The 16769-nt window shown below is 49.1% G+C and overlaps 1 protein-coding gene across 1 annotated transcript in view; it reads right to left on the bottom strand.

The window, feature by feature from the left end:
- The window catches only part of ATG7 (autophagy related 7), a 279143-nt gene that overhangs the window by 1779 nt on the left and 260595 nt on the right, over positions 1-16769 (bottom strand). The gene's annotated exons all lie outside the window — the stretch shown is intronic.

Genomic DNA, 16769 nt, shown 5'->3' with positions numbered 1-16769 from the left:
TGGGGGGCGGGAGGCCCCAACATGGCTGTGAGGAGAACTGAGGGACCCAGCAAGAGCCACCCTGGCCGACACCCCCATGGGCCCAGGCCCATTCATTCCCTGCAGTCCTTGGCGTGAACCCCCAGGGAGAGAGCCCAAGGCCAGCACAGCAGGTCCCAGGGCCCCTGGCACTCAGGGCTCCCTGGAGGGCCAGTCCCTGAACCTACGTCTTCAGACTTTCAAAATTCCTAGAATTGGTTGCAAAAGGCAACCTCAGTGCTAGCAGAGCTGAGAGAAGGAACAGTGTGTTTACACGAGGCTGGCCCGGGGAGACGGGAGGCCTCGCCAAGGTAAATATCAACGCCAGCTTGGCTTTCAAAGTCAAGGACGTCGAAAATAAATAGAAGGAAATTTCCTCTCTCCTGAGGACCCAGCTCCCAGGCTGAGGGGAGGCAGCCTTCTCACTGCCCCTGTCTCCCCTGAGGCCAAACTATCTGAGCTCTCGGGAGGGGATTGCCAAGCGAGGTCTAGATGCCAGCCCAGCCAGGCTGTGGATGGGCCCGTCTGGGGTCCAGTGACCAGGTGTCCCTTTCTCTGGGTCAGGTCCCCACCGAGCTCATCCTCAGTGTGGCTGGAAACTCCCTTAGGGTGGGATTGAGCAGTGCAGGGCAGGGTGGCTGTGTTTCTAACAAAGGTTGCATTTAGGAGCTCCTGGATCTGATCTCCGGGTTCTGATGGTCTGAGTGGAGGAAACTGAGCCCCTGGAGGGTTTGCCAGCACAGCCCATCCATTCTTCCACTCTCCCCTTCAATGAACACACATTCATGTACCCTGCTCTGTGCCACGCGCTGTGTAGACCTGCTGCAGATACTCCCTCTTTCACTCCTCACATCTACCTGTGAGGTGAAGATGGAAACAAGCCCAGAGAGGTAAGGCAATTGGCCTGAGATCACACAGCAAGCAAGCTTCAGTGCTGGGAACCAGGGGTGTGTGGAAAAGGGTGGGGCAGGCTGCCTGGAGCAAAGGGTCGAGGTGGAGGGTGATGGGGGCAAGATGGAGAATGAAAAGGGTGAGCCTTGTGGGCTGTGTCCTCCGGGACCTCCTGCCCAGCCTCCTTGGAGGGCTGCCAGCCTGGGCAGGGCAGGGTCAGTGCCAAACAGCAGTGCCCTCTGCAAATGGGTGGTCGGGGTTGTTCTGTTCATAAGAGGACTAGGGCCTGGGCTGGGGCTGGGCTTTATAGGAAAGTCGAAACTTTCAGGGAGGTGTTACCCATTTTATCATCCATTTTACTGGGTTTTTAGCTATGGGGAAGAGGCATAGGTGCTCAGCCACACTGGGACTGGGTGGCCTAGGGACTGGCCCTGGAAGGTGCCTGGCTGACCCCTTGCTCCTGGACAGATGCAGCCACTTGAGGGGCTGCGGCTGCTGGCAGTGCCTGAGCTGTGCAGGGGATCCTGCGAGACACCCAGAAGGCTTATCGTGCGGGGATTATTATTTTGTAAAATGCATTTTACAAAACCACTCAGGGATTTTCCAGAGCGAATCTCTGGGGCAGGGACGGGCTCTCCGCTGGCCTTGTCCCATTGGCTGGCCTCAGAGGGCAGCAGCCATCTTCATTTGAAACCTCAAGAAACAACCAGAACAGGGACTCCTGGGGATAGGGACGGAGAAGAGTGGGACTAGGGGCTGGGATCTGCAGGCTCCCTACTGTGTCCTCACTGCAGCTGTGTCCTTGGCAGGGCAACTGGTGTGGAGAAGGGGCACAGTGAATGTCCTCTTAATGAAGATCAGAGTAAACTGGCAGATTGTAAAAAATATCAATACTCAGTGCCGACAAGGGTATGGCAAAACACTGCCACAAGAGGAGTATAAGTTGGTACCGTATTTTTTAAAAGATTTGGCAATATGTAATACAAACCTTTAAAAACGTTCAACCCTAAGGAAAAGACAAATGATCTTTTTGTAGGTAATATCAAAGCACACCTGGAAACCCCAATAAAATAAATGCTAAGATATCCTTAGAATAGAAATGAAAAAGTATTTGGTAAGAGCAAGATACAAAATTGACAACAACCAATTATAACCCACCACATGCAGTACAAACAATGTTTAGTTCAAAACAGAATGAAAGAGGCCAGGTGGGGTGGATCACTTGAGGTCAGGAGTTCGAGACCAGCCTGGCCAACATGGTGAAACCCCGTCTCTACTAAAAATACAAAAATTAGCCAGGCATGGTGGTGGGCACCTGTAATCCCAGCTACTTGGGAGGCTGAGGCAGGACAATGGCTTGAACTCAGGAGGTGGAAGTTGCAGTGAGCTGAGATCGTACCACTACACTCCAGCCTGGGCGACAGTGAGACTCTGTCTGGAGAAAAAAAAAGAAAAGAACCCATTATATTGGCTGGGCACAGCGGCTCACGCCTGTAATCCCAGCACTTTGGGAGGCTGAGGCGAGTGGACTACTTGAGGCAGCCTGGACAATAGAGCAAGACCCTGTCTCTATAAAAATAAAAATTTTTTAAAAATTATAAAAGCAGTGAAAAAGATAAACACATGAGAATAAACCTAACATCAGATGTACAGAATCCATATGAAACCTCTAAAACAGCTGCGACAGTCCTAGAAGAATCTCACCTGGAAAGATGTAAACTGGAATAGATAGAGCCACACCCCTTGTTTCTGCATAGGACGATTCAACATCCATAAAGATGTCAGCTTTCTCAAAGTGAATACATTAACAAAGTCTCAATTTTCAAAGTTAACAAATGTCTTCTGGAGCCAGGCGAGCTGGTTCTAGGCTATGTGGAAAAACAGGAAGCAGAGACACCCAGGAAACCCTCTGAACAGAAGGGCGGTGAGAAGCCCCACCATGGGCTGAGGGAGACACCATGAAACCCCCAAGGAGGAGAGGGTGCGTCAGCATGGGAACACTCAGATGGCCCGCGGGACACGACGAGTACAGAAACGAGAGAAGACCATGTCCAAGAACATGTGGAAATCAAGGATTTTAATGATAATGGCCTGGGGAGTGCCATCTCAGCTCATTAGGAAAAGATAGACTTTTCAAATAAATGATATGAAGAGAAGTAGAGAGTCACTTGGGAAAAGAAAAAATTGATTCCATGCCTTACCCCGCATGTTAGCATCAACTCTAAATGGGATAAAGATCCAAACATTAGAGAAAGTGAAACCATAAGAATGCTAGATACCAACGCGGGTAAGCTCATTATAGCCTGGGAGTAGGGAAGGCCTATGATCCCAAATCCATAGGCAATAAAAAAATGGATACGCTGGACTCTGCAAAAACACATGCATGCAATATGCACGGGAAAACAGTCAAAAAGGCAAACTGAGAGAAAACATAACATACCATAAAGGGTTCATCTCAGTAACAGACAAAGAGCTCTTAGAAATCAAGAAGAGAGGCCAGGCATGCCTATCATCCCAGCACTTTGGGAGGCTGAGGTGGGAGGATCACTTGAGCCCAGGAGTTCAAGACCAGCCTGGGCAACATAAGGAGACCCTTTCTCTACAATAATTTTTTAAAAATTAGCCAGGCATAGTGGCATGTGTCTGTAGTCCCAGCAACTCAGGAGATAGGAGGATGGTGTGAGCTTGGGAGGTACAGAGGCCACAGTGAGCTGTGATTGCACCACTGCACTCCAGCCTGGGCAACAGAGAGTGAGACCTTGTCTCAAAAAAATAAATAAAAAGCAAGAAGAGAAAGACCAACAGACCAAATTTTTAAAAAGTGGCCAAAAACATGGCCAGTTCTCAGAAAAAATAAGCAAATGGCCCTTAAACAGAAAAAAAGATGCACAGCCTTACTCATAATAAAGGAAATGCAAAGGTTTCTTAAGACACAAAAAGTACTAACCAGAAAAAAAAAATGGGTTTGCATTTCACAAGCATTAAAATTTCTGATCTTGGAAGGGGATACCACTGAGAAAATGAAAAGGCAAGATGCAGACTAGGAGAAAATATCTCTATATTAAAAGAACTTGTATTTAGAAAATAAAGAGAACTCTTAAAGAGACAAAAACTTGATTTTTGGGGAAAATATTGGAAGAGAAACTTCACCAAAGAGGACATATAATGGCAAATAAGAAAAGATGCGCAGCTTGCAGTCCTCAGGGAAATGCAAATCAAAACCATAAAGAGACAGCGCACCCGACCTCCTCCGAGAGCTGAAGCTAAAGGCCAGCGACACCTGATGTCTGTGAGGATGTGGGGCAGGAAGGGCCCACACACTGCTCCTAGTGGGGATGGAAAGTGGCAAAACCACTTTGGAGAAAGGTCTAGTGACTGTTTAAGTGTGCGCTCAGCATGTGATCCAGCCATTCCACTCCTGTTTACTCCAAAGAAACGAAAACACATGTCCACAGAAAAACTTGAGCCAGAATGTCCACAGCAGTCTTACTCAGAATAGGTACAAACTAGAAACCACACAAATGCTCATCTACGGGAAAGCAGAGAAATTGTGGTATATCCGTACAATGGATACTCCTAAGCCATTAAATTACTGATGCGTGCAACAACACATGAATCTCAGAGTCTTTATCCTGGGTCAAGGAAGCCCAACTGGAAGGGGTGGGGAATGGGGTCGAAGGGTACGAGGTGGCAGTTACGTAGTATGAATAGTCTGGAGGTCTGATATATAGCACAGGACTACTGTTAATCATGCTGGGTTGTATACTGGAAATTTGCTAAGTGTAGATTTTAGGTGCTCTCACCACATGCTATGTGAGTTCATAGATGTGTTAATTTCCTTAACTGTAGTAACCATTTCGCTATGTGATATCAAGATATCTTATACACTTTGAATATACACAGTTTTTAAGACAACAACCCTAACACAGAAGACATCATACTTCATTTTTCATTTATATGAAATCCTAGAAGGGCAAAAACCCATCTGTGGTGACAGGAAGTAGATAATTTGTCACAACTCAACAAACTGTGGACACTTAAAGTGGGTGTATTTCATTGTATGTAAATCACACAATACAGCTGATTGAAAAAAAAAAAAGTTGCACTGAGATAACGCTAGCAAGAATCTCACTGCTTCACAATATGTTCTGTTTGTGAGCCTGTGGGGGAACCACTCTCATACCTCCCTGGTGACACACAGAACAGCCCAACCCCTGCAGAGGACAAACTTTTGACCCAGCCATCTCACTTTTAGGAGTCTGTCCTGAAGACACACCTCCAATATACGAAAGGATATTATCCCCTGCTGCATGATCTCTTACAGGAAAAGACTGGGAACAGCCCAAGAGGCCCTCAACGGGGAACCAGCTGACTAAACCATTTGATGCACATCCACACCTGGACCATTGTGGCCCTGAAACACAGTGAGTTCATTCGGCTGATACGAGGGCCCAGTTCTGGGATTTCTTCAGTGAAGGAAAAGAAGAAAGAAATGCAGAGTATCCGTAGCATACTACCTTTAAGAAAAAAAGGTTTTTAATTTTGCAAATATAAACACAGGAATGATAAAAGGAGAAATTAATTTAAATGCCTCCCTATAGAGGGCAGGTGGGGATGAAGGCGAGATTGCTCTGAGCATGCCTTTTAATTTTGAATCATACATGTTACATATTTTAAAGACTAAAAAAGGAAACCAAAAGTACAAGCAACAACCAAATAAGGAAACTGGAGTTAGTCAAAATTTAAAATTTTTGTGCTTCCAAGGACACTATTAAGAAAGAGAAAAGACAACCACAGAATGAGAGAAAATAATTGCACATCATGTATCTGATAAGAGACTTGTATCTAGAATATATAAAGACAGGAGTTTGAGACCAGCCTGGGCAACATAGTGAAACCCCATCTTTAATAAATTAAAGAAAAAATATAAAGGCCATTTACAACTCAATAATAAAAAGACAAATAACACAACTTAAAAATGTGGCAAAAGTCCGGGCGTGGTGGCTCATGCCTGTAATTTCAGCACTTTGGGAGGCCAAGGTGGGAAGGTCACTTGAGCCCAGGAGTTCAAGACCAGCCTGGAAAACATAGGGAAATCATGCCTCTACCAAAAAATTTAAAAAGTAACTGGGTGTGGTGGTGCACACCTATAGTCCCAGCTACTCTGGAGGCTGAGGCGGGAGGATCCCTTGAGCCCAGGAGGTCAAGGCTACAGTGAGCCATGACCATGCCACTTACACTCCAGCAAGACCCTGTTTCAAAAACAAAACCAAAAAAATGGGCAAAGACATTGAATAGACATTTCTCCAGAAAAAGACAAATTGCTAAGAAGCACATGAAATGATACTCAAACATAATTAGTCATCAGGAAAATGTGAATCAAAACCATAAGCTACCACTTCACACCCACTAGGATGGCTACAATGAAAGCCAGATCATAGTAAGTGTTGACAAGGATGTGGACAAACTAGAACCTTCATACGTTGCTGCTGGAAATGTGAAATGGTTCAGCCACCTCATAAAAAACAGCTGGCAGTTCACCCAAAAATTAAACACAGTTACCATATGGTACAACAATTCCAGTCCTAGGTAATTGCCCAAGAGAAATGAAAACGTGTCCACATAAAAACTTGTACACAAACACAGTAGTATTCATAGGAAAGTATTCATAAAAGTTAAACATGGGATTCATAATAGGAAACGAGTGGGAACAATCCAGTTTCCACCAACTGATGAATAAATGAAACGTGGTCTGTCCAGACAGGGGAATGTCACTCAAACCCCTGCCTCCACTCTCTTCCCGGCAGCCCTGAGGACAGTGGTGTCACATGTTTGCCCCCATTTTACAAAGTAGGGGACTGAAGCACAGAGAAAACGGCAGAACTTGTGAAGGAGACCAAGCTAGCAAGGGCAAAGGAAGAGGCCTTTTCCACTTTCTCTCACTACTTCCTGTTAAACATAATTCCCTCTAAAGACGATTAAGGACGGTCTCTGATTCTGCCCCCTGGGCCCCAGACACTCTTCCATTCGCTGCCTGTCACACGAATGCACAATAGGTGCCCAAGAGCAACAGCACACACCCACCAGCACCACGAATAAACCTGGGCAGCCGAAAGGCTAGGCCAGCTCCTGACCTGGCTCCTGAGTCCCTGCAATGGAGGGCAGGGCTGGGCCACCACTCTGCATTAGGGGAAGAGGGACCTTTCAACTGGGCCATCACAAGGAATGAGGGAGAAGGCTCAGCCTGGACCGCACATACCCAAAGGGCCTTGAGGTTTAACTCTCTCCAAAGGAGACAGACGGGTTTGAAAGGAGCCCTCATCATCCAATTTCAAACATGGGTCCCATTTCTGGACCACACTGCCTGAAGCATGCCATGAACTAAGGTCCTTCTTTTTTTTTATAAACACTGTAATTACCTTGTGAATGGCACAATTATATTTCTGTGTGTCCGTTAAAAACGTTCATTTGTTAAATGTAAACATTTAAAATAAGGCTGGGCGCAGTGGCTCACGCCTGTAATCCCAACACTTTGGGAAGCCGAGTCAGGCGGATCACCTGAGGTCGGGAGTTCGAGACCAGCTTGGCCAACATGGCAAAACCCCCTCTCTACTAAAAATACAAAAGTTAGCTGGGCATGGTGGCATGTGCCTATAATCCCAGCTACTCGGGAGGCTGAGGCAGGAAAATCGCTTGAACCCGAGAGGAAGAGGTTGTAGTGAACCGAGATTGCGCCACTGCACTCCAGCCCGGGTGACAGAGCAGGACTCCATCTCAAAAAAAAAAAAAAAAAAAAAAAAAAAATTCAGTTTTGGCATTTCTTTACTTTTTGAGACAGGGCCTCACTGTGTCACCCAGGCTGGAGTGTGGTGCCATCATAGCTCACTGCAGCCTCGACCTCCCAGGCTCAAGCAATCCTCCTACCTCAGCCTCCTTAGTAGTTGGGACTACAGGCATATGCCACCACACCCAGCTAATTTTTTCTATTTTGTGGAGATGGGGTCTCCCTATGTTGCCCAGGCTGGTCTTAAACTCCTAGGCTTAAGCAATCCTCTGGCTTGGCCTCCCAAAATGCCTCCAGGAAACAATGGGGGTGCTAACCCCCACTTCTTCTGCAGGAGGCTGCGTTTACTAGCCCTTACTGAGCACTGCCAGGGGGTGGCTGCAGGGACTAGGGGAGAAAAAGGAGAGGGGACATCCAGAAGATGATTCCAAGAAAGAACCGGCGGAGGGGGACTAACAGAGAGATACATGCTCAGGAGAGCTGAGCCTGGCAGGGCTGCTCGGGACATGAAGCCCAAGCACAGCCCCGAGGTCCAGAGAGGGGACAGGGCTGGCGGGGCTCCCAAGGCCAGCAGGCTGTGGGCTAGGGCTTGGTTCGCGAAGTCCTAGTTCAGGTTGATGGACAAGAAAAGACAGGGAGGAGGTGGCCTGGCAGGGGCAGGAAAGAGCAGGGAGGAGGCAGTGGCTACAGGCCGTGGAGACTCCCCAGCCAGGAGCCCAGGATGGGAGGCAGGGCTCGCTCCAGGGTCACTGCGCAGGCTCTCTACGCCCACAAGAGAAGGATCTGTTGTCCCCACTGGTATCCGTCACCCTGGCTCTTCTGGGGTCTCCATAAGCCTCTGGCACTGTTCCCACCCACAAGGCATCAGACTGAGTTTCTCAAAAAAACAACCCATCGTGTCTTTCCCAAGTTTTACAGCCTTCAAAATCTTCCCCTTGCACAGAGGGAGAGTTAAGTCCAAACTCCTTTCAGGACCCTAGGCCCCCAGCCCCGGCCCTGCGCACCCCTCCAAGCTCCCCACCCCAGCACCCTCTTTCTGGCCCACCAGATTCCAGCGGCTGCCGCCTTCTGGCTCTCCCCTTGCTCAGCCTTTTCACAGGCTTCTTTGGCTTAGAAGGCTCCTCTCCACAGCCCCTCCCGCACAGCTGGCTCCGCTGGGTCTGCAGCGACTTCTCTGCTCGCATACCTTATTCTTAGTCCTCTTGGTTCCTCCTGCGACCCCACCATAATTTGCTGTCACCTTGTAGTTTGTGCATCTTGTCTGACTTCCCCAGGGGGCTGCGTGCTGCGTGAGGGTAGGGCCTGGTCTGTCTGGTCACCACTGTGCCCCCAGCCCCGGCTCAGAGCCTGGACTAGTAGAGAGGCTTTGCAGGAACAATGAATGATTCAGAACCATCTGTTCTGGATATGATTCCACAGGGCAGAAAAGAAAGGGGGATTTTTGGTGTGACCATAATACCTGAGACACACACAGTCAAAGGCAGGCCCCTCAGCCCAGCTGGCTTCTGAGGACTCCAGCACGTCAGGGCCCTTAGACTCTAGGGCCCAGAAGGATGGGGGTGGGCGGGGGCAAGCACTGTGGGCATCCCTAGGCGGGAGCAGGCAGGGCAGCAGGCCAGCTTTCTGAGGGAAGTCTGGGTCCCAGGCCACTGACGCCCTCATTCTCCTTCCTGGCCTCACTGTGGGTTGGGTCTGGGCCAGAGGCCACAGGGACGCACAGCAGTGGGTACTTCTTGCTTCTGGACTCCAAGAGGCCCCAGGCAGGATCGGGGCTGGTCAGAAAAAGGGTGCCCTGCAAGGCAGTAGCTGTGGGGCTCTGCAGATGGGGGGCCTCACGGGTTAACCATTTCCCTTGCTGGACCCAGGTCTGCTTTTGCAGCCATACCCGGGCCCTGGAGAGGGCCACAGGGAAGTGCTGCCGGGTAAAGGCCCAGGGTCTGACTTCCTGGCTCCCAGATTCCTGCCCGGAGCCCCGTCACAGCATGGGGACCTGGGGCAACTCAGAATTAGCCCTGCCTACTCTCACAATGAATCCAGAGGCAAAAGCTCCCAGATCCCTTCACCCCTGGGCCAAGGACGGCCAGCGTGACTGCTTCAGCCTGCTGGTGCGGGCAGAAGAGCAGCCTGAAGGAGTGAACCAAGAGGGAAGGGAGCGGGCAGCCTGCACAAAGCAGGGAAGGCCAGAGCAGATGGTGAGGCCAGCCTGGGGCTGATGGTTCCTGCCCTGCAGGGAATTGGGTGCCGTTGATGTCTCCTGCCAGCAGCCCCAGCCCTTGCCCTTGCCTACCCTCCATCCCCAGCCTGTCGCCATCCTTCAGCAGACATGAAATGGGTCCTCCCCGTCCTGTTCCCAGAGGTGTGTGGTTCAAGCAATTCTCTTGCCTCAGCCTCCTGAGTAGCCGGGATAACAGGCGTGCACCACCATGCCTAGCTAATTTTTTGGTATTTTTAGTAGAGATGGGGTTTCACCATGTTGGCCAGGCTGGTCTCCAACTGCTGACCTCAGGTGATCCACCCGTCTCAGTCTCCCAAAGTGCTGGGAGTACAGGCGTGAGCCACTGCGGCCGGCCTTGTGCTCCTCCTAACACACCACCCCCTGCCTCCCTTTGGAAAGACACCCGCATGCCTTCCCACTCTTGTACTCTAAGCACTTACTGCCTCCCCGAGCCTGGGCACCAGACTTGGCAGAGGAATTAAGACCAAACCCCTCTTCTCAGGGAACCCTTGCCCCAAACTCAGCTCTCCAGACAAAGGCAGCTGAGGGCTGAGGAATTAAGACCAAACCCCTCTTCTCAGGGAACCCTTGCCCCAAACTCAGCTCTCCAGACACAGGCAGCTGGGGGCTGAGGCAGGGGGAAAGATGGAAGGAAGAAGGAAACAGAACTGTGGGGGCTACTTGTAGAGTCTTCTGAGGGAGGAGTTCTCCCAGCCTTTCCAACCCCAGCCCCCTGCTGCCAGTCCAGAGAGCATGTGCACTGCCCCATGACACCCACTGCCCCGGGGTTCCAGGAACAAGGTTAAGGTTCTACTACAAAGAAAGTCATGGCCAAGGCAGCTGGTAAGATGTAAAGTGTGACTTACACAAGGAACATCAGGCAGCCAGGGATGAGGAGATTAAAAGGAGAAAACGACAGGCTTCATGTTGGCAGGGTGGGGCTGCTCCTGCACCGTGGGGTAGGTTGGAGGATGCCGCCATCTAACTGTGGCCTGTGCAGCTGATTAAAGGCACATCCAGGGAAGGGGGCAGCAGACCGGGCCTGTGCACACGTGTGGGCTGGCATGCCACCTCCAGAGGCATTCCATCCCCCAAATCCTCCCCACTCCCCCTACAAAGATGCTCAGGGCTGCAACTGACAAGGAGCGAGGAGTCTGAAGGAACAGTCTCATGCCTCAGAACCTAGACCCAGAGGAAGGTCAGCACCTCCGAGCTACACTCGAGGCACAGATTATGCTCAGCCATTCCAAACGTCACCTTCACTCCCAAGAACAGAGCCCAGGCTGGAAACACAGAGACCTGACGCCCTGGAGGGGGTGCCCGGGAGGATGCCCAGGGGACTGTCATCTTAAAGGAGGCACAAGAGGGAAGCAGAGGGTGGTTGAGAGCAGCTACTAGGCTGGGAAAGAGGAAAGTATGGAAGACCAGATGAGAAAAAAGGGTCAGTGTAGCAGTGGGGATACTGGTGTCTCCAGGGACCCAGGTGAGAGGTACACAGGCCACAGGAAGGGCTATGGCCCATGGCAAGATACATCTGCTGGTGTCTTTTGTTTTTCCCTCCCAGGAAGTGTTAAGAAGCAAATTGAAACCTGCCAAGAGGAAATGCTGACATCTTAGCCTTGCAATTCTTAGTGAGGTTTCCGGCAGAAGACTCTGGAATTCCCAGCCCACAGCGACAGGCTGCTCTAGGTCTCCCCCTCTTATTAGTCTGGAAAATGGACCTCAGGGTCCCGCTATATTTAGCACCCTCCCTCTGGGGATGTTGCTAAATAAGCACCAATAGCTACATGATCTCTCCTGGAGTGTTTACTGCCTAAGTGCAAGGGCTTGTCCAAGCACTGGTTAGAAGCAGACTGGCTTTGAGGCTCTCAGCTCCTAATTTACCAAGTGACATTCAGAGGAGGGAGGTTTCAAGAGCAGTGGCTCCCGCCGCTGACGCGAATGGCTAACAACAGGGTGTGCCGTTCAGTGCTTCGGCCTCTCCACTGCATCCCTGGCCCTGGGGGAGGAGGGCATGGGCCCCAGGCTTGTTTGCCTTCTCCCAGGCTTCAAAACACATTTTTTAAATTAGATGGTAAGAATACAGGGTGATTTTTGTGGCACCCACATGCTTTCTTTCAAGATATGATTTATATGTTTGGCCCACATTTTAAATGAAATGGTTATTGAGATAAATGGCCATGCTGAAGGTTATGAAATGGTTTCTGTTACTTAGTTCTTATTTCCAGTTCCTTAGAAAAGTTTTTGAAAAGTTTCCCTTTAAAAAGGCGGACACTTTTACATGTTTGTTCTCTACCTCAAAGGGCTTTTCGGGTCAACATCAGAGAGAGGGAGAAGAGAAGGAGGAAAACTGGAGAGCTCAGAGTCCCAGGGTGAAGTGGGGAGGACGCAGGATATAAACACACCAACTTCACTTGGTGAGAGAGAAGGGACATCTTGCAACTTCGAATAATGCAAATGCAGGTGACATGGCTTCTCAGGAGAGGGGCATGATCCAATCCTAGGGAGGCATGTGCTGGCAGGATGACATCCTCTGCCACTGGGCCGGACCATCGGAGACCAAGTAACAAGGCAGACGCTGACCCCCTGACTCTATAAAGCTTCAGGCAGCAGACAGTTTGGTACTGAGATGAGGATAACCAGGAATACAGAGGTAGACACAGACCCACAAACACGGGCAGATAACTTTCAACAAAGGTGCCACGGTAATTTGACGAGAAAGGACAATCTTTTCAACAAACATTGATGGAACAATTAGATAGCCACATAGAGAAAAATAAACCTTCACCCTTAACTCATACCCTACATGAAAATTAACTTGAAATCAATCACAAACATATATGTAAAAGCTAAAACCGGCCGGGCATGATGGCTCACGCCTGTAATCCCAGCACTTTGGGAGGCTGAGGCGGGCGGATCACAAGGTCAGGAGATCGAGACCATCCTGGCTAACATGGTGAAGCCCCGTCTCTACTAAAAATACAAAAAATTAGCCGGGTGTGGTGGCGGGCGCCTGTAGTCCCAGCTACTTGGGAGGCTGAGGCAGGAGAATGGCGTGAACCTGGGAGGCGGAGCTTGCAGTGAGCCGAGATCACACCACTGCACTCCAGCCTGGGTGACAGAGCAAGACTCCATCCCTCCCCCCCCCACCAAAAAAAACGCTAAAACTATAAATTTTTTAGGAAAAAAAAGAAAAATCAATAAGACTTTGGATATAGGCAAAGATTTCTTAGGACACTAAAAGGAAGAACTGTAAGAGAAAAAAATTATCAACTAAACTTCAGAATTCAAAACTTTTTCTCTCTTAAAGACAACATCAAGAAAATGAAAAGGCAAGCCAAAGACATTGAGAAAATATACGCAATACCAATATCTGACCAAAAAACTCATGTCTGGAAAATATAAGAACTTTTTTTTTTTTTTTGAGATGGGGTCTCACTGTGTTGCCCTAGCTGGAGGACAGTGGTGAGATCACTGCTCACTGCAGCCTTCACCTCTTGGTCTCAAGGGATCTTCCCACCTCAGCCTCCTGAGTAGCTGGGACCACAGGTGCGCACCACCATGCCCAGTGAATTTGTTTTTATTTTTTATATTTTGTAGAGACAGGGTCTTGCCATGTTGCTCAGGGTGGAAGAACTCTTACAGTTCAATAAGATATAACAACCCAATGGAAACATGGGCAAAAGATTTGAAAGAAGGGTCACATAAGAAGATCTACAGGTGGCAAATAAATATATGAAAAGATGTTCCCCATCAGAGATGTGGGAAAGATGTTGTCATCAGAGTACAATAAAAGCCACAATGAGATGCCACTTGCATATCTACTCAAATGGCCAGAATGAAAAGGACTACCAGCTTCCAAGTGCTGACAAGCACATGGCACAACCAGAACTCTCACACTCTGCTGGTGGGAACAGCAAAAACGGCACAGTGAATTTGAAAAATAACAGTTTCTTAAAAGTTAAACATATACTTCCACCATAGGACCCAGCAATTCTAGTCCTAGAAAATCTCCCAAGAGAAGTGAAAACACACTCACTCATCAGAGATTCATTTATAACAGCTCCAAACCAGAAACAACCCAAGAACAGCTCACCAGGTGAGTGAGTAGACAATTCTGGTACACTCACACAGCGAGACGCTACTCAGCAACAGAAAGGCACCAAGTGCTGACACACGCAATGATGCAGGTGAACCTCCAGGCGGCTGTGCAGGGCGGGACAGGCCAGACAGACCTGCTTGATGCTGCCGAACTGTGCTGGTTCCACAAGCGAGTACGTTTCTCAAAGCTCAGAAATGTGCACTTTTACATATATTTGATTGTATGTGCATCAATAGATTTGATTTTTTAAATTCATAAGAGAAAACGAATATAGCTTAAGATGGGGGGAGTTACACAATATAAAAACGTATTTATAGTAATTACCAAAAATGTCCCAAGAGAAATACCGTGCCTTTTTCAGAACAACCAAAGGTGGAAGGTGGGCGACCCCCTGCCAGCAGGCCCACTTCCCCTAAAGCACCAACACGGTCTCCCACTCATTTAGTTAGAGGTCTTATTTCCCAACCATTTTAAGGAGAACAGAATCCTTCCAGCCCAACCTTCCCTGGCCTCCCCGGCTCAGTGCCATGCCTTCTCTTACCCTGATCTGATTCTGCTATAGCCATTAATCACTATCAGGTGGAGTTAAGAGCTCTGTCTCTGAAGCCAGACTTCCAGGACTGGGTCCTGCTCTGCCACTGACGAGCTGTGTCACCTCGGGCTATTTATTTAATCTCTCCGTGCCTTTGTTTTCTCATCTGAGAAATGAAGACAAAAATGCTATCTCCCTCATAGGGCTGTTGTGACCATGAAATGAGTTAGTGGGCATAAAGTGCTCAGAACTGCACCTGATGCAGGGTACACATCATCTGTGTTGCTACTTGCTTACAATGATGGAGAATACAACTTTACAACCTGAAAAAAAAAAATCTCAGTTGCTATCATTAACATTTTGTGGTAAGTTCTTGGAAGCTGTGCGTAATCAACCTTGTATTACAGCCAAATTAAAGCTTGTCACATTGAAAATAGCAAGAAGCTCAGATCCCTTCTCCATGCTGTCTTCCAGGAGGACGTCTTAGGTGTCCATTCCTTCCTTCAGTCACTCATTCTCAAGAATTACTAAGGGCCTTCTTTTTTTGAGACAGGAGTCTCACTCTGTTGTCCAGTATGTGTGCAGTAGCAAAATCATAGCTCACTGCAGCCTCGACCTTCCCAGGCTCAGGTGATCCTCCCATCTTAGCCTCCTGGGTAGCTGCAGCCACAGGCCTGCACCACCACATCTGGCTTTTTTTTTTTTGGCTAATTTTTGTATTTTTTTAAGAGACGGAGTTTCACCACATTGACCAGGGTGGTCTCGAACTCCTGGGCTTCAGCAACCTGCCTGCCTCGGCCTCCCAAAGCGCTGGGATTACAGGTGTGAGCCACTGAGGTTGGCACTAAGGGCCTATTCTGTATCATATTCAAATATGACTCTCTTTCATCTCTACCATACCATGGCATTTTTACAGATAAGGAACTCAGAGCTCAGAGAAGGCAGGTGACTGTCAGGGCCACATAGCTAGCAAATGGTAGAGCTGAGATCCACACGTAGGTCTGTCTCATCCCATGTCCTGGGTTCTCATCTCCACTGCAGCTTCTGGCAATTAGGTCTGGCAAAAGGTGTTTTGCCAAGACAGCTATCCCCTGAAGGGCCATGGTGTGGTAGGGTCTGTGCTGGCCTCAGAAAGGCCTTCCTGAACCAGCTGACGGGTCAGCGTTGAGAGGGCAGTGCCACCCAGCCTGCCCCGAGGCCCTTGGTTATTCCCAGTCCCCACAAAACCCCCATGCTATGACCACACGCCTCTAGAAATGCCACCAACCTTCTGTCAGGTTCCCGTGGCCCTCAAGAACATCTATCAGCCCTGGGGTCCACGTTATCTCCCAGCCAGCTGGACAATAGGGGTCATCTGGAATCCCACACTGGGACCTGCGCCCTCTTCCCTCCACCCTTCCCTGGCCTCTTCTACATTCAGGGCCAGATCTCGGCCAGGTCCCACTTTGGCTCCGTGGCATTGGGTATAAAGGAAACAGCACTGGACTTAGGGCAAGACGCTCCCAATTTCAGATCTGGGCTCCACCAGTCACCACCTCTCTGTGGGCTAGCTCGTTTCTCGGAGACTCAGTTTCTCCGCAGGAAAATACATCTCTCCATTTTACCACCAACCATACAGAAATTATCAAGGATACATAAAACAACTGGAAAGCACAGACCCGGAACCTGGCACCGAGCAGGGCTTCAGGAAATGTTAAGCCTGAGTTTTAATCTGAGGCCACAGGGCAGATGGTGAAGTGTGGAGTGAAAGCCCTCTCGGGATTGACTGAGGAGTTCATGTTGCATGTGTAGTTTGTTTTATAATCACTCTCATTGTGACCCCTGGATCTCAGAGAAAATGGGGCCTGAGACTAAGAAATCAGGAAGGAAAATGGGGCTCTATGAAGGAAGTCTCCATCCATTCAGCCAGCATTCTTTGAACACCTACGGTACCCCACATGCTATGATATGTTAGGCTCTCACTGATCAGCCATGACTGGGACAGGTGCGTCCCTGCCCTGGGAGGTCCCTGCCTAGTGGAGGTGACAAGAGACTAACACAAAACCAGATCCACCCAAGGAAGGAGCTACAAAATGTAGAAAAAAACATGGGGTGAGAGGTGGAATGATGGAGGAACAGTTCTTTTAGAAAGGGACTTGGGGGTAAGGCCTCTCAGTGGAGCCAACACTTGAAGCTGAGCTCTGAAAGATGGGAAGGAAGGAAGGAGCCAGCCCGTCAGGAGTGGAGG

Source organism: Hylobates moloch, unplaced genomic scaffold (assembly GCF_009828535.3).
Source record: "Hylobates moloch isolate HMO894 unplaced genomic scaffold, HMol_V3 SCAFFOLD_4, whole genome shotgun sequence".
In the NCBI taxonomy this organism is placed as follows: domain Eukaryota; kingdom Metazoa; phylum Chordata; class Mammalia; order Primates; family Hylobatidae; genus Hylobates; species Hylobates moloch.
The sequence above is the reverse complement of the archived record's forward strand: the minus strand, read 5'-3'. Positions and strand labels throughout refer to the sequence as shown.